Source organism: Gigantopelta aegis, chromosome 9 (assembly GCF_016097555.1).
Source record: "Gigantopelta aegis isolate Gae_Host chromosome 9, Gae_host_genome, whole genome shotgun sequence".
NCBI lineage: Eukaryota > Metazoa > Mollusca > Gastropoda > Neomphalida > Peltospiridae > Gigantopelta > Gigantopelta aegis.
In genome coordinates, this window is record NC_054707.1 from 80,609,973 (window position 1) to 80,636,629 (window position 26,657).

At 39.8% G+C, this 26,657-nt stretch overlaps 1 protein-coding gene across 1 annotated transcript in view; it reads left to right on the forward strand.

The window, feature by feature from the left end:
- Positions 1 to 1,294: 1,294 nt before the first annotated feature.
- The window catches only part of LOC121381444 (gonadotropin-releasing hormone receptor-like), an 81,663-nt gene continuing 56,300 nt past the window's right edge, over positions 1,295 to 26,657 (forward strand). The window contains exon 1 of the mRNA XM_041510761.1: positions 1,295 to 2,051. The gene's annotated coding sequence lies outside the window, so the exon portion shown is untranslated. The remainder of the gene's footprint in view (positions 2,052 to 26,657) is intronic.

Here is a 26,657-nt window from a genome sequence, read left to right on the forward strand (position 1 = left end):
CTTCCTTCGTTTTTGGTTATCATGTCTGTGTGTGTGTGTGTGTGATTCTATCTGTCTCTCTTATATGTGTCTACACACGAACTTCCGCGTAGTCCACGAATGCCAGCGCCCTCCTATGTGTGATTCTGTCGAAGCATAGGTGTGACGTATCCCAGTGATATAGCGCTCGGCTGATGCGCAGTGGGTTTGGGGTCGATCCCAGTAGGTGGGCTCATTAGGCTATTTCTCTTTTGAGTCATTGCACCACGACTGGTATATCCAAGGCCGTGGTATGTGCTATCCTGTCTGTGGAATGGTAAATACAACGATCTTTGGCTACTACGACTACATGTATTTTACAGATTTACCAGTTGTTTGACATCCAATAGCCGATGGTTAATAAACCAATGTGCACTAGTGGTGTCGTTAAACAAAACATACTTTAATTTTTGATGCAATCTCGGAAATATGTATTTGGTAGGAAAAATATGGCATCATTTCGATTCCATCCTAAATTTGTGTTGAAATTTTTAAGACATACTGCCTTTTATTCTAAATTTTAATTTTATCTACCTATGATATTTATATTCTTTGAATTTAACTCTTGAATATTTATATTGATGTTGATCATTATTTGATTTACGTATTTACCGTAGTTTGACACCCAATAGCCGATATATGTTTTGTGATGGGGTGTCGTTAAACATTCATCCGTTCATTCTGTCGAAGCAAGCAATGGCCATACCTAATAATAAGACATAAAAGTCGGTTGAACGAGACAAATATCGTGCAGGTGTCAACCAGGAGACATACCCGACAACTTCATAGACATGAACAAATTAATTAAAAAGGTGCAACTGCGATGATATGTCCATTGTCCTGTGCTGCATATGTTAAGGAAAATAATAAGCAACTTTAAAAAAAAAAGTGTAGCGCCTCTCTCTCTCTCCCTCTCTCTCTCTCTCTCTCTCTCTCTCTCTCTCTCTCTCTCTCTCTCTCTCTCTCTCTAAATATATAGCTCTCGCTCTGTATCTCTGTCTGTCTGGCTGTGTGTGCGTCTCTCTCTCTCTCTCTCTCTCTCTCTCTCTCTCTCTCTCTCTCTCTCTCTCTCTCTCTCTCTCTCTCTCTCTCTCTCTCGTACCACAAAGCCGCATTTCACAATGTAGCTGGGTGTCCTTACAAATGCGCCATCCTGGCCCTTTGCACGTGATTATGAAAGGCGGTCAAACCCGCGAGTTCTCGTTATGGGCTACTATTGCTCGTCTGGCACGGCGGAGGAGTGTCTTTCATCGATTGCAAAACTTATCGGCTGTTGCCAACATCAGCTCTCTTCTCGCCGTATGGAAATACTTACGTTTTGAATCCCAACACGTTTTATATACCTCTCCAACTCAGACGGATTCTACCACGTGGATGGTTTATGTTTTTTAACACACCATATCTCCGCCTGATGCTCGCCGCTTTCACTTGTAACATGATATATGATATATGCTTTGTGCAGTATATTGTATTAAGTTAAAAACACACTTCTGTCTATGGGTCGATGAAGACAGTTTGGATAGGGTTGCTGTTTGTGGTTTTTTAAAGCAAACGCTTTTGTCAAGTCTTAATAATTAATCAGTGATATATGGATACTTTTCATTGAAGACATTTTATTGTATAAACAACAAAAGGATTGGAAAAACGTTTGCCAGCTTACTAGGCCCTCTTCTACATACGGATGTACGTCCAGTAAAATGACACGGACAGCTTCGATTGACCAGAAGATTGATGGCCTTGATTTGTACTAATTCCAAAAAGGGAGTTAACAACCCGAGGAATGGAGCGTTCAATGCGTTACAATACTGAAACTGTTGTTGGTCCATTATAGCAGTGTATCTAGGAGTGATAGATACAACTTGACGTATGGTCTGTCTTGCGATAGCACCTTGTATATGAAGTCCTGAAAATCCAGAGGATATATATTATATATATATGTTTTCGAGTTATGGATATATTAGTATACGTTACAAACTTGGCGTCATATACTTTGAAGTTATCTGGACAGTACTGAAGTTTGGAGCTTTTACAAGGTAATGCGGAGTTATTTGCATACGTTCAGTTTTGACCGACGTTAACGACACAGAATATATATTGAGGGGACTCTTGTCTCCCAAGAGTATGAAACATTATGTATTGGGTATCCATATTAGATATAAGTTATCGCGCCCAGATGACCATAATGCCCTGACTGTTTATTTAGTGTATATTAGGACACCATATATTATAAAACACCTACAGCTTGAGTTAAAGCTACGACTCATTCCACAAATGATATCGGTGCGCACGTTTGTGTGTGTGTGTGTGAGTGTGTGTGTATGTGTCTGTCTGTCTCTCTCTCTCTCTCTCTCTCTCTCTCTCTCTCTCTCTCTCTCTCTCTCTCTCTCTCTCTCTCTCTCTCTCTCAGTGTGCGTGCGTGTGTGTGCGTGTGTATGTGTTTAAATTAGTTTTGTATCTGGTAGGTCTGCTGAATTTAGCTGTTTCGGAAATTGTCTACGTTTCACCATGGTGATAAATACTTGTGCTCTTGATATATACGACTGGGGACTTTGGTGTACCGTAAATAATTGCTCGCTGCCAAGGTCTTGAATAGTACCATTCTGTAGTTCTATTTGAAAAAACAACAACATTGGACCCAGTTTTCGAATAGAACCGGTGTCTTGAATACAAGTAAAATTAGCTATAAGAAATATTACTCTTTTCACAATGCTTTGTTGTACCTATAATATTAGTTTATTCAGTTCAACTCTAATATGTTATATGTTATGTGGTAAAAAAGCATTGGCTTAGCCAGGATATGTTGGAAGGGACCATCCAAGCTGTACACTAGTCTATTTGGCCCATCTCTTACGATGGTCGTGAAGTAACCGAAAACGAAATTAGAAAGAAAGAAAGAAATGTTTTATTTAACGACGCACTCAACACATTTTATTTACGGTTATATGGCGTCAGACATGGTTAAGGACCACACAGATTTTTAAGAGTAAACCCGCTGTCGCCACTACATGGGCTACTCTTTCCGATTTGCAGCAAGGGATCTTTTATGTGCGCTTCCCAGAGGCAGGATAGCACAAACCATGGCCTTTGTTGAACCAGTTATGGATCACTGGTCGGTGCAAGTGGTTTACATCGACCCACTGAGCCTTGCGGAGCACTCACTCAGGGTTTGGAGTCGGTATCTGGATTAAAAATCCCATGCTTCGACTGGGATCCGAACCCAGTACCTACCAGCCTGTAGACCGATGGCCTAACCACTACGCCACCGAGGCCGTTAAAAAGAAATTAAAACAATTCAAATTTCATTCCTTTATGTAAATTGCATAAACTGAAAAGCAGTGGCCCTCCTTAAATTTTACGACAGTCATTTTTACTGTTATATTCAAATCAGAGCCTGTTTACTGTTATATTCCAGTCAAAGCCTGTTCACTGTTATATTCAAACCAGAGCCTGTTTACTGTTATATTCAAATCGGAGCCTGTTTTCTGTGATATGAAATTCACATCGATACAGTACAATAATAGAAACCATATCATGAATCGTACTGGGGTCAACCATGCATCTGAAAAAAACGTTCCCGCCTTGTAATCAAAAGTTTGTTTTCTTTAACGACGCATTGATTAATTAATCACTGGCTATCGGGTGTCAAACATTTGGTAATTCTGACAAGTAGTCATCAGAGAAAACCCACTACTTTTTTCCTAATACAGCACTTTCCAACACATACCACGGTCTTTATCCAGTTGTGGCGCACTGCTTGGAACAATAAAAAAAAAACCATTCAGTTGAATGGATCCACCGAGGTGGTTCGATCCTGCGCTCCTGAAATATGTAGTGCACATCAGTACAGTAGAATAATAGACACCATGTCATGAATCGTACTGGGGTGAACATTATATCTGGGTTAAAAGAGGTCCCCTCCTTGTAATAAAATATTTACGGTATTAGTGAGGTTTCGCTGCCACTCAGTTACTGTTACGGATAGGGTTACGTTGCCATTTTGGGTGTAATTGGCAAATGAGACACAAGTTGCTTCCTGCTCTTAATGAAGGAAGGAAATGAGGTATTTAACGACGCATTCAAAACATTTTATTTACGGTTATATGGCGTTATATAGTTCAGGACCACACAGATATTGAGAGGAAACCCGCTGTCGCCACTTCATTGGCTACCGGTACTCCTTTTCGATTAGCAGCTAGGAATCTGTTATATGCACCATCCCATAGACAGGATAGCACATACTACAACCTTTCATATACCAGTCGTGGTGCACTGGCTGGAAGGAGAAATAGCCCAATGGGCCCACCGACGGGGATCGATCCTAGACCGATCGCGCATCAAGCTATTTACCTAACCGTGATTTGATCTTCTAGCGGGTCCAGGATTATTGTAAGGAGTTCCACTCCACAACCACCCCAACCCCCCACGCATCAGGTTAGAATTTTACAATTTATATTAAAAAAGCCATTCCAAGTAATTTATTGGGGATAACCATGAGTATCAAAACGGCCTTTTTAGATGTTTTTTAAAAAAAGTATTTGTTTGTTTGATTGTTGTTGTTGTTGTTGGGTTGGTCGGTGGGTTTTTTTGTTGTTTGTTTGTTCTTGGGGGTTTTTGGGGGGAGTTTTGTGGGGTTCTTGTTTGTTTTTATGTGGTTTTGGGGGTTATTGAATTTATTTATGGGATTCGTTTGTGTAATACATTTTGTGGTTAATATATAACGGTATGATTTTGAAATAATAGCAATGATAAATAACATTTCTGAGAATGCTTCCGTCTGTAACTACCGACCTGCTATACGATTAGAACTGTCCGCTATACGATAAGCTATCTGTATCCGGTATAGTAATGACGTGGTTGTGAAACGTCTCCATTAACTCTAATATCTCTCTTTCATTGTGGGCAATACATATAAATCTATCTGCAACGCAGTTAAGATCATTAAATACATACCTACTGAGAGAGAAAGAGAACAAGTAGCATTTGGTAACTTCAATTCACTATTGGCGTCGTAATGTCTGTATACAAATACAGTGAAGTAACGTGAGAATGGAGATGGGTGTTTTGGTTGTTAAACGACACCATTTAGTCTAGAGCACACGAATTAATCATTGGTTATGGTGATAATGGGCTGTCAAATATATAGTAATTCTGATTTGTCGTTTTTTCGTTTTTGTTTTTGTTTTTTGTTGTTGCTTTTTGTTTTTTTGCTTTGTTTAACGACACTACTAGAGCGCATTAATTAATCAGTGTCTATGGGATGTCAAAGACATGTTTATCGTAATTCTGACTCGTAGTCTGTAGTGAAAACCTGCTAAATGTTTTCCATTACCACGGCCTTTTGTAACAGCCTTCGATCCAGCGATCCAAGCATCTTAGACGAGCGTTCTACCGTTTGAGCTAAAATGTGATAAGTAATGACAGTGGAGTGAGGTTGACTGCAAGTGATACGGTTACAACAGCCCCCAACTTTTCAAGACCCCTGAAATATTTTCAAAATTTTTGCTTATAATTTTCATCACAGATTCTGTGTGTATTTACTATTTATAGAATATTTACTCCCATCCGTTCAACATGATATCAGAAAATGTCAAAACGTTAGCTTGGGTCGAAAATCCAGCCATAAATATGTTACTAATAAGTTATTTTAGCCTAACTTATATCCATGCCTTAAACTACGGACACGAACGTACTATACAATACTGTGCATCAGTATATAGCCTCTTTTGTAAAGTTTTTGAGTTGAGTATTTCAACATTAATATAACGCTTCGTGGGAACAGACTTCATTTTTGCATTTACCGTAGTTTGACACCCAGTAGCCGATTAATTATTCGTCCTGGGTTGTCCTTCAACATTCATTTATTCATTCATTCATTTGCTGGAACAGAATAAAATACTATCGGTGTCCTACATTTATAGGGCGGGACGTAGCCCAGTGGGAAAACGCTCGCTGCGCGGTCGGTCTAGGATCGATCCCTGTCGGTGGGCCTATTGGGCTATTTCTCACTCTAGCCAGTGCACCACGACTGGTATATCAAAGGTCATGGTATGTGTTATCCTGTCTGTGGGATGGTGATATAAAAGATCCCTTGCTACTAATGGAACAAAAAATGTAGCGGGTTTCATCTCTGACTGTCAAAATTAACATATGTTTGACATCCAATAGCCGATTAATAAATCAAGTTGCTCTAGTGGTGTCGTTAAACAAAACAAACGTTTTTTTCCTACATTCATTTTGCATTGATATATTAATTTTGTTTCTCATTTTAACGCTTCGGAACTTGTAATAATTGAATGAGACAGATTCCAATGTATTGATGCAAATTAAACCACACGCAAGTTCAGTGAATGGAACCCATAACCATCAGTTGCGCTATGAATTCCGGAAGAATTTTCACTTATCAAACACTAATTGGGATTCTATGTGCTTGGTTTGTGGACCTTTCCGGTAAATATGTCAATTATCTTCATTTCAAAACACATTTCAACTGCCCGGGGTAGGACGTAACCCGGTGATAAAGTACTCGCCTGATTTGCGGTCATCTAGGGTCGATTGCCATCAGTGGGACCTTGGGACTATTTCCCGCTCCAGTGCACCATGACTGGTGTATCAAAGAAACTTCAACTTTGTCTCAGTGCACCATGACTGGTGTATCAAAGAAACTTTAATTTTGTCTCAGTGCACCATGACTGGTATATTAAAGAAACTTTAACTTTGTTTCATCCATATCAGGACAAATGTTTACACAGAGTTGCTTGCCCTTACGTCGTTTTTAATGGTTGAGAAAGCCATAAATATTACATTTGAAAACGACATCTTTGTTTTTCAAATTATTACAACTGAGAAAATATTTGCAAAGCACTTAGAAACTATATGATCTTCCATAAGAGGTGTTCGGAAATATGTTCGAACCGTAATATTGCTTAAAATGAAGAATGAAGAATTTGAAGTGCCCTGAGGCATTGCATGGTCTGGACGTGTGGGAGTGGGTTGTTCGAATATGAATAGCCTAATATTACACTAGAGGAATATCCTAATATTACACTGTAAAATAAATATGCACTGGCGTAGGAAGTGCCCCCACCTCACTTTGTAGCAGCAGCGATGGATATTATATATATATATATATATATATATATATATGTGTGTGTGTGTGTGTGTGTGTGTGTGTGTGTGTGTGCCGACTCCCCCCCCCCCCCCCATGTTGGCCCTTTCCTACGTCCGTGATATGTTTCAGTTCCTAAAACACCAGTACGATTGGATAAAATTGTTCATACGTTAACAAAACGTTATAATGATTAAAATGCAAGTTAAGGGTGTAAACTTATTTTACACCGTAAGTAAAACATGTGTTGACAAACAGGTTTCTTCTTTCCATGTTTTGCTAAATGCTTAACTTGTAATATCAGAGATGAAAGTCTTCTGATTTTTTCGGAATTACGGATTTTTAATCACCTGTACAGTGTTTCCTGTTTTCTTTTGTGGGTTTGTTGATTTATATTTTATTTTTTTATTTTTTTTGGCGGGGGTGGGGTGGGGTTTTCGGTGTGTGTGGGGTTTTTTTGGTGTGTGTATGTGTTGTTGGGGGTTGGGGGTTGTGGTGTGTATGTGTTGGGTGGGGGGGGGGGTGGTGTGTATGTGTGTGGGGTGGGGTTGTGGGTGGGTGGGTTGTGGGTGTTCTTTGTTCTGTTGTTATTGTGTGTTTTGCAGGTTTTTGTGTGTAGCTTTTGTTGGGTTTTACCGGCCTCGGTGGCGTCGTGGTTAGGCAATCGGTCTACAGGCTGATAGGTACTGGGTTCGGATCCCAGTCGAGGCATGGGATTTTTAATCCAGATACTGACTCCAAACCCTGAGTGAGTGTTCCGCAAGGCTCAATGGGTAGGTGTAAACCACTTGCACCGACCAGTGATCCATAACTGGTTCAACAAAGGCCATGGTTTGTGCAAATAAAAGATCCCTTGCTGCCGTCGTAAAAGAGTAGCCTATGTGGCGACAGCGTGTTTCCTCTAAAAAACCCAGTGTCAGAATGACCATATGTTTGACGTCCAATAGCCGATGATAAGATGAAAAATCAATGTGCTTCAGTGGCGTCGTTAAATAAAACAAACTTTACTTGTTGGGTTTTTTCGGGTTTTTGCTTTTTATCCAAAATGTTCTATATTTTTCGTCTCCGGCTGATATTAATACCAATATTAATACCAATATTAATGTTTCCGCATTTTTATTTATATATTTATTTATTTGTTGCTATATCATATGAAATTGTGTGATTTTTATAATGTTTATAATTCTAAAGTAAACCGAATTCGGTCAAAATGCTTTGGTTTTTCTGTAGTTGTTTGTTTTTGTGTTTTTGCTCTTTGTACATTGGTGTTCACTGCTGTGTACATGTCGTTGTCTCACCAGCTCAACCAAGTCTGAGAACAACTGAAATTTAACTTCACATGCGTAAACAAAAATGAAATGATATTACAAAATGTATTTTTTTTTTTTTTTTCTACACCAACTGTTTCTGATAGACGATACAATTTATATGTCTTTTTATCTGTTTTTATTCTTAGTATTGGGCTGAACGTAGCCAAATGGATAAAGCACTCGCCTGATACGCGATCGGTCTGGGATCGATCCTCGTCGGTGAGCCCATTGGGCTATGTCTCGTCTCAGATACTACACCACGGTTGGTATATCAAAGACCGTGGTATGTGTTGGGGGGTTTTGGGGTCTGTGGTATGGTACACTATATAAAAAATCCTTCGTTACTAATGGGAAAATGTAACGGGTTTCCTCAAAAGACTATGAGTCAAAAAATACCAAATGTTTGGCATCTAATAGTGTTCTAGTGGTGTCGTTAAACAAACCAAACTTTAATTTTGTGGGGTTTTTTTATATGTGTTTTGTTTTCGTTGTTATTATTATTATTATTATTATTATTTGTGTGGGATTCTTTTATATATGTTTGTCTCGCTTGAAAATTAAACAGTATTTGGCTTATGACAGACAGGAGATAGGTGCAGGGGTAACCGGTTAACTGGGGTAACAGTATAGTTCCGATATAGCTAATATTTCTGTCTTCATCAAAGACCTCAAGCTAGTGATACGTTTCACAGAGTAACTAACAAAAAAACATTGATCTCTGTATCCTAAGAACAAACCAATCGTTGGTTTGTGACGAGATCGACTCGGTAATTTTTCACTCAAGCGGGAGAAGCTGTGAGAATAGCTAACGTTTATTGACTACTAGAAACGTGTACAATTGTAATGAAATTGGCGGGTTTGGGTGATTCTGTACTAATGAACTCACCGGCGTGACCTGTCAATCACCAAAACAAATACCTAATTAATCGACGTATTCCAGGAACATAGTGGATTGGGGTTTTCTATGTAAAGTCCTCGTAGGTCGATCCTTTAAAATTGGAGATAACTGCTAATTAGAATCCCCGTTTGAGATGCGGTAAATCCTTTAGACGATCTTCTAGAATTGAAGACGAGTAGAGTCCTCGTTTAACATGAGGTAAATCGTAGGTTGGTCCCCTGGACATGGAGACGAGTAGTCCTCGTTTGAGGTGCGGTGAATCGTAGGTCGATGCTCTGGAACTTGAAACGAGTAGTCCACGTTTGAGGTGCGGCAGATCGTAGGTTCATCCCCTGGATTCGATACATGTAGTCCTCGTTTGAGGTGCGGTAAATCGTAGGTTCATCCCCTGGATTCGACACAACTAGTGCTCGTTTGAGGTGTGGTAAATCGTAGGTTCATCCCCTGGATTCGACACAAGTAGTGCTCGTTTGAGGTGTGGTAAATTGTAGGTTCATCCCCTGGATTCGACACAAGTAGTGCTCGTTTGAGGTGTGATAAATCGTAGGTTCATCCCCTGGATTCGACACAAGTAGTCCTCGTTTGAGGTGACGTAAATCGTAGGTTCATCCCCTGGATTCGACACAAGTAGTCCTCGTTTGAGGTGACGATAATCGTAGGTTCATCCCCTGAATTCGACACAAGTAGTCCTCGTTTGAGGTGCGGTAAATCGTAGGTTCATCCCCTGAATTCGACACAAGTAGTCCTCGTTTGAGGTGCGGTAAATCGTAGGTTCATCCCCTGGATTCGACACAAGTAGTGCTCGTTTGAGGTGTGGTAAATTGTAGGTTCATCCCCTGGATTCGACACAAGTAGTGCTCGTTTGAGGTGTGATAAATCGTAGGTTCATCCCCTGGATTCGACACAAGTAGTGCTCGTTTGAGGTGTGATAAATCGTAGGTTCATCCCCTGGATTCGACACAAGTAGTCCTCGTTTGAGGTGACGTAAATCGTAGGTTCATCCCCTGGATTCGACACAAGTAGTCCTCGTTTGAGGTGCGGTAAATCGTAGGTTCATCCCCTGAATTCGACACAAGTAGTCCTCGTTTGAGGTGCGGTAAATCGTAGGTTCATCCCCTGGATTCGACACAACTAGTGCTCGTTTGAGGTGTGGTAAATCGTAGGTTCATCCCCTGAATTCGACACAAGTAGTCCTCGTTTGAGGTGTGGTAAATCGTAGGTCGATCCCCTGGAAATGGAGACGAGTAGAGTCCTATTTTGATGCGTGGTTATTCCTAAGTCGATTCTCCAGAATTGTAGATAACTGCGAAGAAAAGTTCTCGATCTAGGTGCGTAAGCCTACAAAAAGAAAGGTACAACGATCATTGATAATAATATCTAAAATCGAAGATGTGTGAACAGTTCGCATTCAACAATAATTTTACATTTTTATTGTTGCTTTTGTGGTGATTTCTGATGGTTTGGGGTTTCTGGTTGTTCTTGTACGGTTCTTGGGTTGCTTTTCTTTTGGTTTTTTATTATTATTTTTTATAGTTGTTTTGTTTTCTGGGTCTATTATTTTACTCATTTGAAGGCACGTTATGATTCTTGTCTATATCTTACACTGGCGGTACTCGGCCAGCTTCCTCCGTTCTAGCTCGGTACATCTATAACACGCTGTGTTCAAGATACCCATGAAGTTAGAAAAAAGTAAATGCATTTTACACTATGTTATAAGTAACCACACGGGGGAAAAGATCATTAACCAAGATGATTTCAAATATATTAAAGGGACATTCCTGAGTTTGCTGCAATTTTTAAGATGTTATCGACCAACAGAGACTTTTTAACGATTGTAATTGCATATCAAATATATCTTTCTGCATAAAATATTAGTGGCCGTATATTAATCGTGTTTCTGATCGTTCTAATATGTGTACTAGGTTAAATTTCATTTTATTTCCAAAAATGTAATTTTTTCGTACGTATGAAATTATTTAAAGAAAAAAATCCAGTTTGGGCTTCTTACAAAAATTAAGACTACCAGAAACACATTAAATATACAGACACTGATATTCTAAACCAGAAAATATATTTCATATGTAAGTTTAATCGTAGAAATATTTTATTAGTGGGAAACATCTTACAATGCAGCAAACTCGGGAATGTCCCTTTAAGGGACCGGCAAAAACGAAAATACACATGGGAATGTTACTGAGAAAAACATACGAAAAACCAAATTAAAGTATACGAGATTCTAGAAAAAAACAAAAGCAAAAAGAAAAACTAAATTAATGTACACGAAATAAGAAAAAACAAGAAGATAATCAAATACTTAGAGATTGGAGTAATCTCCGTTGATGAACAAATAAATGACATTGTTATTCCACTGAAGACCGTGTTAGTGGGAAAACGCGGGCAATGTCGCTACTAAAATTATAGATTCAACTAGAGATTCGAGAATTAGAAAGAAAAAAGGAGGGACGATAATTAGTTCTAGAGAAAGGAGATGAAAATAGACCTCTTTGAAGAGAAGAAACCCAACTGATAAAGAGACCAATGATAGACGGTGAACTCTTTTTGTTATCTACCATAACACAATAGAGGAGGGACGTAGCCCAGTGGTAAAACGCTCACTTGATGCGCAGTCTGTCTGCGATCGATCCCCGTCGGTGGCCCATTGGGCTATTTCTCGTTCCAGCCAGTGCACAATGATTGGAATATATGTGTTATCCTGTCTGTGGGATGGTGCAAATAAAACACCCCTTGCTACTAATGAAACAGATGTAGCGGTTTTCTGCTCTGAAACTGTTTGTAAAAATTACAAATTTTTTCACTTTGAGACGTCTGAGGATAATAGTCTTTCATACAGCTTGTCTGCATGGACAGCGACGCATTATGAGGAGTCACGGTCAGTTCGCGTTGGCGTGTTACGCCATGGAATGTCCTTTTGCGGAACCACTTCGATATACCAGTCGTGGTGATTTGGTTCGAATGGGACACAGGGGACAATCGATCCAGCGATCCATTACACGCGAGGCGAACGCTCTAACATTAAACATCTATGCCCAGCCTCACTCGAGAAATAAGAAAGACGGGGAAAATACAGCAGTGTGATAAACATAGATGGGCTTTGTTGTGCTCTAGTCGTGTCGTTAAACAAAACAAACTTCTGGTATCATAACACGAGCACTCTTAACACTGAGGTAGATCCAGCGACACAGACATAATGAAAAGTCAGTGTGTAGACTGGCAGTAGTCCATATTGCTGCACCTAAATGTTGCTTTAACTTCCTAGTCACAAACAAATATATACACTCAATTAACCGAAATAGTTCAGTAACGTAGAGGAAGGAAGACGTCAATGTAGGGCGCCGGTCTGAGTTACGGTAGTCGTAAAGCATCAGCTGCTCAAACCTGGACTAAAGAAACAGATGGATGGATGGATGAATAAATGGATATATATTATCTCACGGTACTTCAGTATGAAGGAAGCGTAAATCACAGAGGATACAATGAATGGGGGATATGTCATACAAAAATGTTCTTCAATTCTTCAATTAATATAGTGTTTAGAGCTGTGATAAATAACAATTCAGAGACATATTTTAAATTTCGAATAACAATAACAGATTTCCGTTAAATGTTTTGTTTGGCTTTTGTTTCGTTTTTGTTGTTGTTTGTTTTTGTTTTGTTTGGGGGAGGGGGGGGTTGTCGGGCGGGGGGGGGGGGGGGGGGGTTGGGTATGTGTGTGTGTGTTTTTTTTATATAGAAAACGAGTATGATAGGAATCAAATAGATTTACATTTGTGGTTACATTTCCCAGTTTTATTTTACTAAAATGTGAAACGGAGCGGCACAACTTCAAAATGTTATTAGAGATACACTGATGACAGTCACTTCAAGTTTTGTACCAGCACTCACATATCAGAACAGTTTGATTTAAATTGTGGCATTAAATGTTAACCAAATGGTACCTTTTTAATCCATATAATAGTTAACTGATATGGTAATTGGACATTAATATTATCGGGGATGGGGGAGTGGGTGCCTCATGACCTTCGGTATATCTGTGTATGAATGACAAAGCAGTTATCCCGTTTCCACTCTATAAATTATGATTGTATATTATCTTGTTTTGTCAGTTCACATCCACTGATTCGGTGGGGGTGATTTCCAACCCTAATCGGTAAAAGGGGGCGGGACGTAGCCCAGTGATGAAGCGTTCGCTTGATGTGCGGTCGGTCTATGATAGATCCCCGTCGGTGGACCTATTGGCCTATTTCTCGTTCCAGCCAGTGCTCCACAACTGGTGTAACAAAGGCCGTACTACCATGTCTGTGGGATGGTGCATATAAAATATCTCTTGCTGCTAATTAAAAAGAGTAGCCCATGAAGTGCCGACAGCGGGTTTCCTCTCTCAATATCTGTGTGGTCCTTAACAAAATGTCTAACGCAATATAATCGTAAATAAAATGTGTTGAGTGCGTCGTTAAATAAAACATTTCCTTCCATTACCAATCCTAATCTGTGAAAAGGCGACGTCACGTGATCCGAGTTCCTCGCACGAGAATAGCCGATTGAAAGTTCAACAAAATTGTTTTATTTAACGACACCACTAGAACACATTGATTTATTAATCGACGTAGACCTGAAAATGCTTCAGAGCTTGTACCATGGCCAAAGCTTCCTTCTCTATAGTGGAATAGTTCACCTGGTGTTTGTCAAACTTTTTGGAGAAGAAGCTTACAGGATGGTCCAGTCCATTTTCGTCTTCCTGGAACAGCACAGCTCCAGCTCCCACGTCACTGGCATCCACAGCTAGCTTGAACGGCATTCGGTAGTCTGGTGCTGCCATCACGGGAGACGAGTAGCGCATCTGCTTGAGACGGTTGAATGACTTCTCGCATTCACCTGACCACTGGAACTTCGTTTCTTTCTTTTTCAGTGTCGCACGTTTTCCAGGTTTTCTCCGATAGGCATGCTGTCGAATCGGTGTAGCGTTCGGTTCCAAGCGCACATCCTGGCTTAAGGTATTGGTAACCGTTGGAAGGTCCTGACAAATGGAAACATTGTCTTGTATCAGCGTAGTCAACTTTTCTCACTGGGGGTTCAAGTCTGCTAGAATCTGACCGTTGGTTAATTTGATCTCTGCAGTCTTGACGTCATCACAGGAAATTGAGTGTCTCTCAATTTGGACCGGTAGCTCTGGAACTATCGGCAGTCTGTCAAAATAACCTTTCAGCAAATTGATGTGACAATACCTACTTTTTCTAACCCTATCAGGAGTGTTTATCACATACCCTGTCTCATTAACCCGTTTGAGCACAACATAGGGCCCGAAATACCTGTTCTGCAATGAACCCCGTTTAATGGGAAGGTACAGCAGCACCTTATCCCCTGGTTTAAATTCCCGACTCCTAGCCTTCCTATCAAACACTGATTTTATTTTGCTCTGAGCATGGCTCAGTTGCTTGCTAGCCTTCCTATCAAACACTGATTTTATTTTGCTCTGAGCATGGCTCAGTTGCTTGCTAGCCTTCCTATCAAACACTGATTTTATTTTGCTCTGAGCATGGCTCAGTTGCTTCCTAGCCTTCCTATCTCTAACTCTCTTATTCATTAATACTCCCTTGTCCATATCATAACCTGACATCTGATTCTCCATCTCACCCTCTGTTAACAATGTAGTGCGAGCTGCCAACAATTTTGGATCAGCCCCCTGCTCTAGAATTAACTCTTGTCTATTACAAGGTAAATCCCCTCTATAAAACACAACTAGTTCATTTACCCTCTGCGGGAGATCAACAGGTTCCACCATATTTAGTTCGTCAGTTGACTTATCTACGATTTTACTGATAACTTCATCCACTCCAATTTCATGGCTCACACACGTATCAGACAAATCACAAATATCCTCTGGGTCTCGTTTTACCCTTCTGGCCATAGCCCTAGTCTTTTTTATACACGCAGGATATTTAATCTCATCAACCTCACACTCTTCTATTGGTAAAGTGCTGTCTTTAATTAACAATTGGTCACATTTCGGCTGACAACACTGACTAGTCAAATCATTACCCAACAAAACTCCTATGTTTTCAACAGGCAAGTCCTTTACAACACCCATAATGACTTGTCCCGTTACAAACTTCGAACACAAGAAAACGTTATGTAACCGGACAACCATTTTTTCTCCAGTAACTGAGGTCAAAGCCAAACTACGTCCTGTATCTGAATTCTTAATACCAGCTAAACACTCCGACGTGATCAGCGACTGACTACAGCCTGTATCTCGATAGATTGATATTGCCTTAGGACTCAATTCTTGTATCACATCACAAACCATACCAGTGGACACATACGGGTTTACTTTCTCTGCCAAGGGACTAACCATTAACTCTCTCGCTGACGGAGCTGACCTCACTAAACCGACCACTTGCGCATTATCGCGTTTCCTTTTAAAACAGTCCCCGACAAGGTGGTTATCCTTTTTACAGTAACTGCAATGTGGACGAAAAGTTCGTGCATTGGCTGATAATGCAGGCTTATCCTTACTTTGCCCACCAGGTGCATTCCTTGCCTGACTAGCTGACCAACTAGATGACTCTCCCCGATAGTTACTTTCCCGGGAAAAACCTGGCTGAAATTTCTTCTTATCACCCTGTTGTAAAGAGCTACCCTGTACTGCCTGAGCTTTGTGTATTAACACGTAATCATCTGCCACTATGCCTGCCTCCTCTATCTTTTTGACATCACGATCCTCTAAATGAATACGTAAGCTAACTGGTAATCCATTTTTAATGTCCTGTAAGATCAACAACTCCCGTAACTCGGTATATGACTCTACCTGATGAGACACCACCCATTTATCAAAGATCCCTGCCTTCTTAGCCACACACTCACTATAAGACTGACCCTGCGTTTTTCTCAACTCGCTATACCGTAAACGATAATCCTCAGGTCGTAATTCATAAGCCCTCAACACTGCAGTCTTAACTAGGTCGTACTGACTTGCTCGCTCATCACTCGTTGAATTATAAGCTACACTAGCCTTCCCCTTAAACTTAGACACGGCTAACAATGTCCACTTAGACTGCGGCCAATTTGGCTGCTTAGCGGCCCGTTCAAAAAGTTGAAAAAACATATCTACCTCCTGGTCATCAAATACAGGCACTGATCTATAAGCCTCCGACATGTTAAAACCATTTCCTGCCTCTCGTCTAACTTCTGCAGTATTCAACTTTAACTCATGTTCCTCTATGCCTCTCTCTATCTTCTATATCTTCTATCTCTATCTTCTCTATTTCTATTTTCTTTCTCTCTATCCCTCTCTTCTCTTTCTCTCTCTCTCTCTCTCTCTCTCTCTCTCTCTCTCTCTCTCTCTCTCTCTCTCTCTCTCTCTCTCTCTCTCTCTCTCTCTCTCTCTCTCTCTATCCCTCTCTTCTCTTTCTCTATCCCTCTCTTCTCTTTCTCTCTCTCTCTCTCTCTCTCTCTCTCTATCTAATGCACGTTCTTCTCTTTCGTACTCAAGCTTTTTAAAAGCTAACTGTTGTTCCATACTCAAGTCACTTATCTCTATCTCTGGAACAATCTCACTTTCTTCCATAACAGGCCTATCACCAAATCCTGGATAATAATTGTCTTTATATCACCTAAGGTTTTAGCTGATGTTAAATCAATTTCTCGCTCACTTGCGATTTCAACTAACTCGGCCTTACGTGCTCGCTTAATCTCCACTACACTGAGCGTAAGCCTATCCAGCAAATTCTTATCCATGTTTAGATATGACGCACTTATTATTAATTAATTTTCTAGTGAACAACGTTGCTACTTCTGGTTAATTTGTAAAAACAATTTATAAAGCCCCCATTTACAAACAATACTTTTTTAAATGTGCATGTCGCGTTTCAGATCCGGGACGAGCGCCCCAATTTTCTACTCCTGTCACGGGGATCCTATAATACCCGTAACTGAATGAAACACGATTGTCCAAATATCTCTCCTAACTGTATATCTATTAGATCTCTCTGTAACAGGCAGTTATACCCGCTGGCGCGTCTAGGTATGATCAGAGATAAGATCTTATATAAAGTATATATTATTATAGCACGTTTAGTTCACTTTGGAATCTGTATTAACCTACGCTGATAAATGTACTGCCGCAGTAGTTAATTAACAACAACAAATAATAACAACCCAGAACTGATCACTTAATTAGTTAATCTCTAGGTGTCTAGTTTACACAATATGCTAATCACTTCACCGTGACACAACACCCACACGTGTGATAATTGAGAAACGTTAATTTTTAATTAACCCTTACTACTCGTTCAATAACGTGTGATAATTGAGAAACGCTAACACACACACGTGTGATAATGGAGAAACGCTTCCAGGAGAACTTAATTAATAAAGGAATTACACTCTATTCCTAACTGGTTAATTTTTAATTAACCCTTACTACTCGTTCAATAACCTTGTAATACAGAATTAATACTGGTACCTATCACAATAAAGACAATAACCTACAGTTTACCTAGGTCCTCTAGGATGACTGGTTAAGCTTTTTATAATTATTTAGGACAGTGAGCCTACAGATTACTGCGTCAGATGACCGGCAGCACCGTCTAAATAATATTGGTATAATACAGTATTAAAATATTTAAAGTCACATCAATCACATCAAGGTTATACACAGAGCAGAAAATATATATTTACCAAAGTCCCATCTGAACTAATATAGATCGTTCAGTGGACGGACAGCGATCCCCTGGAGCCTTCCTATGTTTCTCCTCGATATCTCTAAAACCCTAGCTATTTATTCAAAACTCCCAGAGACAGCGAATATCGCCTGGGGGTACAAGGCGGTACCTCACGTATCATGTGGATTTTCCACAGCCACCATGCCGGCATATTTTTCTCTGATCGTCAGACTGGCTGTCGCCATTCCGCGAGCAATCCCCTGGTCATAAACAGCACTAGCGGAGTTATTACGTAACTACTGGCCACATGGCCTCCACAGCTGGACTAAGTGCATATTGGAATTCACGGTCGCGCAAAGGTATTACCTAACAATGTTGCCCACCTGGTCTAAGTGCATTTGGAACTGCACACGGCCTCTAAAATAATTAGTATCGCCACAGGCGAAAAGGAATTAAGAGCATGTACCGTCACAGTCTTAGAGAGGAAACCCGCTAAATTTTTACATTAGAAACAATGGGTCTTTTATATGCACCATTCCCCAGACAGGATAGCACATATCACGGCCTTTCATATAGCAGTCGTGGTGCACTGGCTGGAACGAGAAATAGCCCAATGGGCCCTTCGACGAATAACCGATTGTGGCAAGGCAACATTATGATGTCGTTATGAAGCCTAACCTTAACCCTAAAACGAAGCCTAACAAGATGGACCGTGCAAAGCGACAGGTCTGATCTAATGGTAGCAGACCACAGGTATTTGTGAATCTTCAGCTGAGATGTATGCATACCAGCCCATGGCATCCTAAATGCCCACCTATGGTTTAAAAATAAAGAAAGATACAGATATTTTTTAGTCTCACGGAAATTACAAAAAAGTTCATAATTATAAAGAGGACTTATTTAAAATATTTTTATTTAAATAGTTGTGCTACTTTCATCATAATGTGTCGAAACTGCATGATTGTTTGTGCAGTTTTCACAGTGTTCACAGTGTTCACAGCCATACAAACCATACCCAAGCGGGAGTTGGCTGATATCACACATATATTTATGGAAACTTTGCTTATCAAACCTTAGATAAACACTCGTTTGAATAAAGGTTTAGAGATTAAATTTTTCACAAAATCAGCTTGTTTGAAAATTACCCAAAATTATCGCGCCCCACTTTTGTCACAAGGAAAACCCGGTGTATGAATACCAAGCCTCATTACAGCTAAACCATTTGCATTGCTGGTTAACAACCAATTGTCTTTTTTAAACTCCTTGGTTATCACTAAGCTTAAGAATTTGCTTTCTATTCCAAATAATTAGCCTTCAAAGGTTGATCTGTGCATAAACAACAAGCGAACTATTTGTGCGCCCGGGTACACAAGGGAGTTAGCAGTATACTGCTACCAATGCTAAGGGACCAAGGAGCCGAGGCAACGATAAAGGTTCTAATTGACCAAATCAATTCCTATTGCCGATAATGTTAATGTTTACAAGAAGCGTATCAACACACACCCAAGCAGTACACCAATATAAAGTGTGGCACCTCACATCTAATCTACCTGCAAAAAAAAGGTGGGGGAGATGTCACACACCATTTAAGATATTTAATTACTGATTATTGATTAGCAACCGTCATTTTTGCAAAGAAAATTGCAGTTTAATTTTGGGGGGTACCTTGCATTAGTTTCAACCTCTGGTGTATACTGCATAACAACTGTATAACAAATAAAAGTGTATAAATTATGCCTTTGGATAATAGTATTTGCACAAATAATCAGTGTCACATAGTACTACCAACCACAGCTACAGCTGTATTTACTCCGTAAATATTTGCACCTCGAACTTTGAAACGGAGCTCTCTTCTTTGGTATCATGCACATTATAGCAGTTATCGCACTAGAAATCGTATCTCGAACCAAACGTTTGTTTTATTTAACGACGCCACTAGAACTATTGGACGTCAAACACACTGTCATTCTGACACTGTTTTTAGAGGAAACCCGCTGTCGCCACATAGGCTACTCTCTTACAACAGGCAGCGAGGGATCTTTTATTTGCGCTTCCCACAGGCAGGATAGCACAAACCATGGCCTTGAACCAGTTATGGATCACTGGTCGGTGCAAGTGGTTTATACCTACCCACTGAACTTTGCGGAGCACTCACTCAGGGTTTGGAGTCGGTATCTGGATTAAAAATCCCATGCCTCGACTAGGATCCGAACCCAGTACCTACCAGCCTGTAGACCGATGGCCTAAACATGACGCGACCGAGGCCGGTATCTATCTCGGACCAAGACAGCCAATACCAGCCAATGGAATGGTGTGGGTTATCCAGAGTGGGTTTCCTCGTACTAACCCATTGATCTTGTTAGGAGGTAATTATAACAGCTGTTATATATTGTTACTGGCAATACGGAATGAGGAACAGGCCAAGGTACTCACTTTCCCGCACTGATATTGTGTTAGGTTGGACATACTTGTGAGTGCAACAGGAGAATGCTGAAGTCGTGCCAGCAACTAATAAAAATGATGGAAAGCTGTTAAGACACGTGGGGTGAATGTCGTGCATGTACCTGTCTGATAGCGATTTCCGAGCGCAAGCTGCGATACATTTGTAATCATGTTCCATCTACTTGGTCTTGTCCAAATTCAATTAAAGTTCTTTATTTGACTGAGACCAAATACATGGTACCTGTGGTTATACGATACAACGTGAGCAAGTAATGCTGGATATATATAATGTTCAAAATAAGTAAGGAATATTCAAATATAACACAATAATAATAGAGATATATTAACTGCATTTATTGCAATATTAATTAATGGTAAAACACAAGCACTCCTGTGACAAGGGATTGGCATTAAATATTACAGCCAGGATAGTGATGTAGGTCCGGAGGAGACACAGATAGGCAACAGGGCCACAATTCGCTGGATAGTGCCAACTTGGAGCATGCCTACAGCCCTGAGACGTTACTGGTGTTGGAGACGTCGCAGTGTTGAAAAGTTACACAATGTTGTAAAGAATGTGACAGCAGTGTTATGATTTAGTTTTCCAGTAACAAGCAAGAAAGAATATTGCGACAGTGTGTAAACAACGTACACACAAACTAAGTGTTCAATTTAAAGTCACACCCTTCGCATGTGTAACGTCACGTCACGTGCTTCGCGATCAACACAAAGTATTAAATGTTTGACATACAATAGCCGATGATTAATTAATCAATGTGCTCTAGTGGTGTCGTTAAAAAAACATTTAGCTTTCAGGAATCAAACGTTTTATACCCTAAGTATGGTAGTTGCACACACGCACACTCACGCACGCACATACACACACACACACACACATCCTTTCAACATTGCATAACCTAACAGTCAAATAATTTTAATTCCATCAAAATTAACTAAACAAAAGGGCCACTCTTTACAATACAACTATACTCAGTGGCTCAAATAGTGGTATGGTCCCTTAACGTTAAGTGCAGATCTCATTTGCAGTCTTATTTTTTTACTAGGATCGATTCCCGTCGGTGTGCCCATTGGTCTATTTCTCGTTTCTGCCAGTGCACCATGACTGGAATATCAAATCGTGCTATGTCATATCCTGTCTGTTTGATGGTTCCTATCCTGTCTGTTGGATGGTGAATATAACAGATTCTTTGCTATGATACTAATGGGAAAACGTAGCGGGTTTTCTCTCCAACGCTTTTAGAATTACCAAATGTTTGACACCAAATAGCCGATGTCTTATAAATCAATGTGCTCCAGTGGTGTCGTGTAAACAAAACAAACTTTAAGTGCATACCTCATTTGCAGTCTTATTTATGTCGCATAGTAAACAATAATAGACTGATTAGAAAAAACACACACCAAACTTAGACATGACTTCCAATCTGGCGCCTTATAGTCAGGGCAATACGGTATTTGGGGCGTAGCCCAGTGGTAAAGCGCTCGCTTAATGCGCGGTCAGTTTGAGATCGATCCCCAATGATATGCCCATTGGGCTATTTCTCGTTCCAGTCAGTGCACCACGACAGGTGTATTAAATGCCGTAATATGTGCTATCCTCTATATTTGATGGTGCACATAAAAGATCCCTTGTTACTAATGTTAAAATGTAGCGGGTTTCATCTTTAAGACTATATGCCAAAATTACCAAATGTTTGGCATCCAATAGTCGATAACTGATCAATCAATGTGCTCTAGTGGTGTCGTTAAACACAAAAAATTAAGTGCATACCTCATTTGCAGTTTTATTTATGTCGCATAGTACAGAATAACAGATTGACTAGACAATACCCCACCAAACTTAGACATGACTTTTACTCTGTCATCTTATTGTCAGGGTAGTACGGTAGTTGACCTACTGCAGGTGACGTCATACGGCTTATCTGACATAAAGTACGGTATACCGTATATACTGTGTGTACGTTGTTTTTCAGATTCCGCTTGTTATCAGCAGCCATATTACAAATATTTCAAACAACTAGCGTTATTGGTTTCTAACGTATGATTACGGAGCCATAAATAAATTATATTCCACAACAAGATGGATGACATAATAAAGTTTCTGACTGGGAAAAAAGTGCATTACTGGACAAAGTAAATTTAGATATTTGTATGGAATATTTTGGGAACAATTACTTCAACTCCAAACAGTTTTGTCATAATCACACAGTGCATCCGTTCAAGGTTCAGCAAATCCCTCCTGGATACTGCCTCTGACATGGACCTGTGTGAAAGCGATTAAGTTGACCATGGCTTTTTAAACATAGTAGTATATGCGGTATTTACTTCGGCTATTTCACAGTTTGATCCTTTCTCTCGTGGGAATTTACACAGTCGTGCTTTCATCATTAACATAAGATTAAAACAGCGCCTGCCCTAAACTAGGGAACTTTTAACCCTAGTCTAAGTAAAAGAAGAACTGGCATTGCCTTGACCGCTGAATCATTTCGTTTGCCCAATTACACGTTTTGCGGGGGAGTGATTGTTGGCTAGTGGTCTTGACGCATCTTAGTCGTACCTCAAAGGGGCGTCTGCGTGATACGGTGCTCTCGGAAACTCTATAATTGACTTTTACTTAACGTTGAGACGTCTGAGGATAACATTACTTTATACAGCTGTCAGCATGGATAGCGACGCATTATGGGGGGTCACGGTTAGTTTGCGTTGGCGTGTTACGCCATGGAATGTCCATCGCGGAACCACTTCGATATACCAGTCGCGGTGCATTGGCTGGGACATAAATAGAAATAGCCCAATAGGCCCGCCGATGGGAATCGATCGCAGACAGACTGCGCATCGGGCGAGAGCTTTTCTTTTGGGCTAGGAAAGGAAATAAGTAATTGTTCAATGAAACCTTGAACATTTTATAACTACGGCAATTTGGTGTATAACATATGGCAATTTCAGCACATTGCCGACAGATAGAGAGATTGAAACTCTCTGGCGCCATACAGGCCACCACTACCGATAAAGCTACACGAAATCTATATGCACTTTTGCATTATCAGGACAGTACATGCCACGTCCTTTGATGTACCATTCGTGGTGCATTAGTTCGAATGGGACACAGGCGGCTATCGACCCAGCGACCCATTACACGCGAGGCGAACATTAAACATCTATGCCCAGCCTCACTCGAGAAATAAGAAAGACAGGGAAAATACAGCAGTGTGATAAACATACGTGGGCTTTGTTGTGTGAAAGGCAGTAATAAATAAAACATTGAAACAACCCCAGAATAAAGTTCATATAGATCAAAACGACCGCAGCAGGAACAGCAATCAATACTTGCCGGCTATTAGTTACCTTCGCATATACAGATAGATAGATAGACAGACTGACATATATATATATAGATAGATAGATAGATAGATAGATAGATAGATAGATAGATAGATAGATAGATAGATAGATAGATAGATAGACAGACAGACGAGATATATAGATAGATAGATAGAGTACTATGATTGTCACCACAATCGAATGCCTTGTCGCCTACAATACCTATACACTAAAAAAAAAAGTTCTTAATAACAACAATTTAGTTCTTATTTTTTAAATTAAAACCAATCAACTAACAATAAACGAATAAGTAACTTTAAACAATACTAAATTCCTTTACTGATCATAACTGGGTAGCCTCAGGCTCACAGTACAACCACGTGCATGCAAGTAGTCGCATTCGATGGACGCTACAATTTCCTGATGGTCTACTATATACGTTATAGTAGCCCAGTGGTAAAGCGCTCGCTTGATGCGCCGTCAATTTGGGATCGATCCCCGTCAATGGGCCCATTGAGCTATATTTCGTTCCAGCCAGGGCACCACGACTGGTATATCAAAGGCCGTGGTATGTGCTATCCTGTATATTGGAAAGTGCATATAAAAGATCCCTTGCTGCATTAGAAAACAACTTGTTAGAAAACTAGTTAGAACACAACTTGCTGATGCAAAATACAAACACACGTACAGTTTTTATAAACGTTTTTATCAACGGTAAACATGTACCATGTTTTGTTACTTATTTTATCCAGCTTCACCGTGTTGAAATGGAGAATAATACATTTGTTTCGTGTCACGGAGATAGCAAGTACAAGTATAGTCCAAAACAAATCGAAGAATGGTGCTTGACAGTAAGAAAATGACAATTGATGGTCTACTTGAAATTGCTAAAAGAATAAAAATGTATCCGGGACAGCAGGTTTTATTTGGAAGGAGTGCTCGCGACAAAATACCTCATGTGAAATGGTAATAAAATCTTGTTTATTATGGAGCATTATTATTGGCATTTACTCATGTTCAGTGCCAGTGTTGAGGTCAGTTGTACACATGGTGATGTCCTTTCTCGAGGACGAGATTGATTAGATTAGGATCGTGGCATTACTGAAATTCCTTAGCACGCCATGTTTGTGACAGCGCATACGCTTTTCACTAAAGTAGCCAAGTCTCTGTCACTCACATGGTGTGCAAAACGTATATTATGGAGTATATACCTCGAATTACGAACTGACATCCCATGGGTGTCGGAAGACATCAGCAACTGGAGGAGGCATTTATATATCAATTCATCTTCCCACTGGGGAGCAGTGTGCATTATTTTCAGATTTTGGGGGCTTGCCAGTGTGTCTTATCTTAAGATTTTGAGCAAGTCGTAATGTACCCTAACCTCCACCTCTCCCACTTCCGACGAGTATGCATCCAGCCACATTATTTATAACTAAAGGCAGTTGCGAGTATGATACTTCGCTATTTTGTAGTAGCAAGGGATCTTTTATATGCAGCATGCCACAAACAAGATAGCATATACCACGGTTTTTCATATGCCAGTCGTGATGCACTGACTGGAACGAGAAATAACCTAATGGGTCTACTGACGGGGATCGATCGATCTAGACAGACCGAGCATCTGGCGGGTGCTTTACCACTGGGCTACGTCATGAAACTAGTGTAAGCTGAGGTGTTGTAGCTTTACACAGGGTTTCCCCCCCCCCCCCCCCCCCCCCCCGCCCACCCACCGCCGATATTTAGGCTGATGTGTATATTTGACCTTAGAGCAAAAAAAATAAATCCTTACGATTACAAAAATGGCCGCTGATGGTAGAAATCAAAAGAGGATAAACGATGAGAACGAGTTAAAGTTTTGTTTTGTTTGGCATGTAATTCAGGAGTGTTTGTGGTCGAACATAGGACATGTTCATATAACTAGGTTTAACTGAGAAAATATATATCTTTTAATGTTTGTTTACAGCTAACGTTCGCTATCATAAACCAGTCTGCAAACATTTTTAAACGTTAACTTTAGATAAAGAAAATAAATAGCGAGTTATGGCAACAGCGCTGTAATTCATACACAAATAAGTCGATAACAAATGCTTTGTGTCTGTATCTAATAATAATTATCTTTTTCCATCTATATACATCCTATTATGATTAATTATTTATATCGCTCTATTCCGGTCTATTATCTTATGACGTGATGTAGGCATTAGCTTTTTTTTTAAACTGATCGCAATTATTTTTCGGTTCATGCAGGTATAAACCAAAAAGAAACCGATATGACACTGGATGAATCATGTAGAAGCACATATTAAAATGCCGATATGGTTTTCTCGGATCACATTTGAATTAACAGCAATTAAATTATACGTTATTTCATATTTCAGGAATACAATGCAGTTGAACATAACATTATTTTTAGCACTGAACAAGTTTATGGTATTGTTTACGTAATCTTTATTGATATTTGTCTCACGTCGGAATAGAAATGTTCACAAAACAAACTTCTTTTTCTTTAATATATAATTACAGTCGTTAAATAGTCTTTGTTGGTCGTCATCATCTTAACAATTGCTGTAAACTGAGTATAGTCCCTTTGATTATATTATTGTCAGTTAAATGTTATATAAATTAAACAACGTCAGTAAGAAACAATCAAATTATTAGCCTACTTATTAATAAAAAGAATTAACATTAGCACAAATGTCGAACATCAAAGTTATCGAATACGTTTCTCTGGAATTGAAAATGTTTATGTCCGTCCCTGCCTCCAGTAAAACACTAAAATTAATGGGGGGGGGGGGGGGCTCTCCTTTTTCCTTTTCTTCTTCATTTTTATTTCTTCTTTTTTTCTTTCTTTTTTATTACTT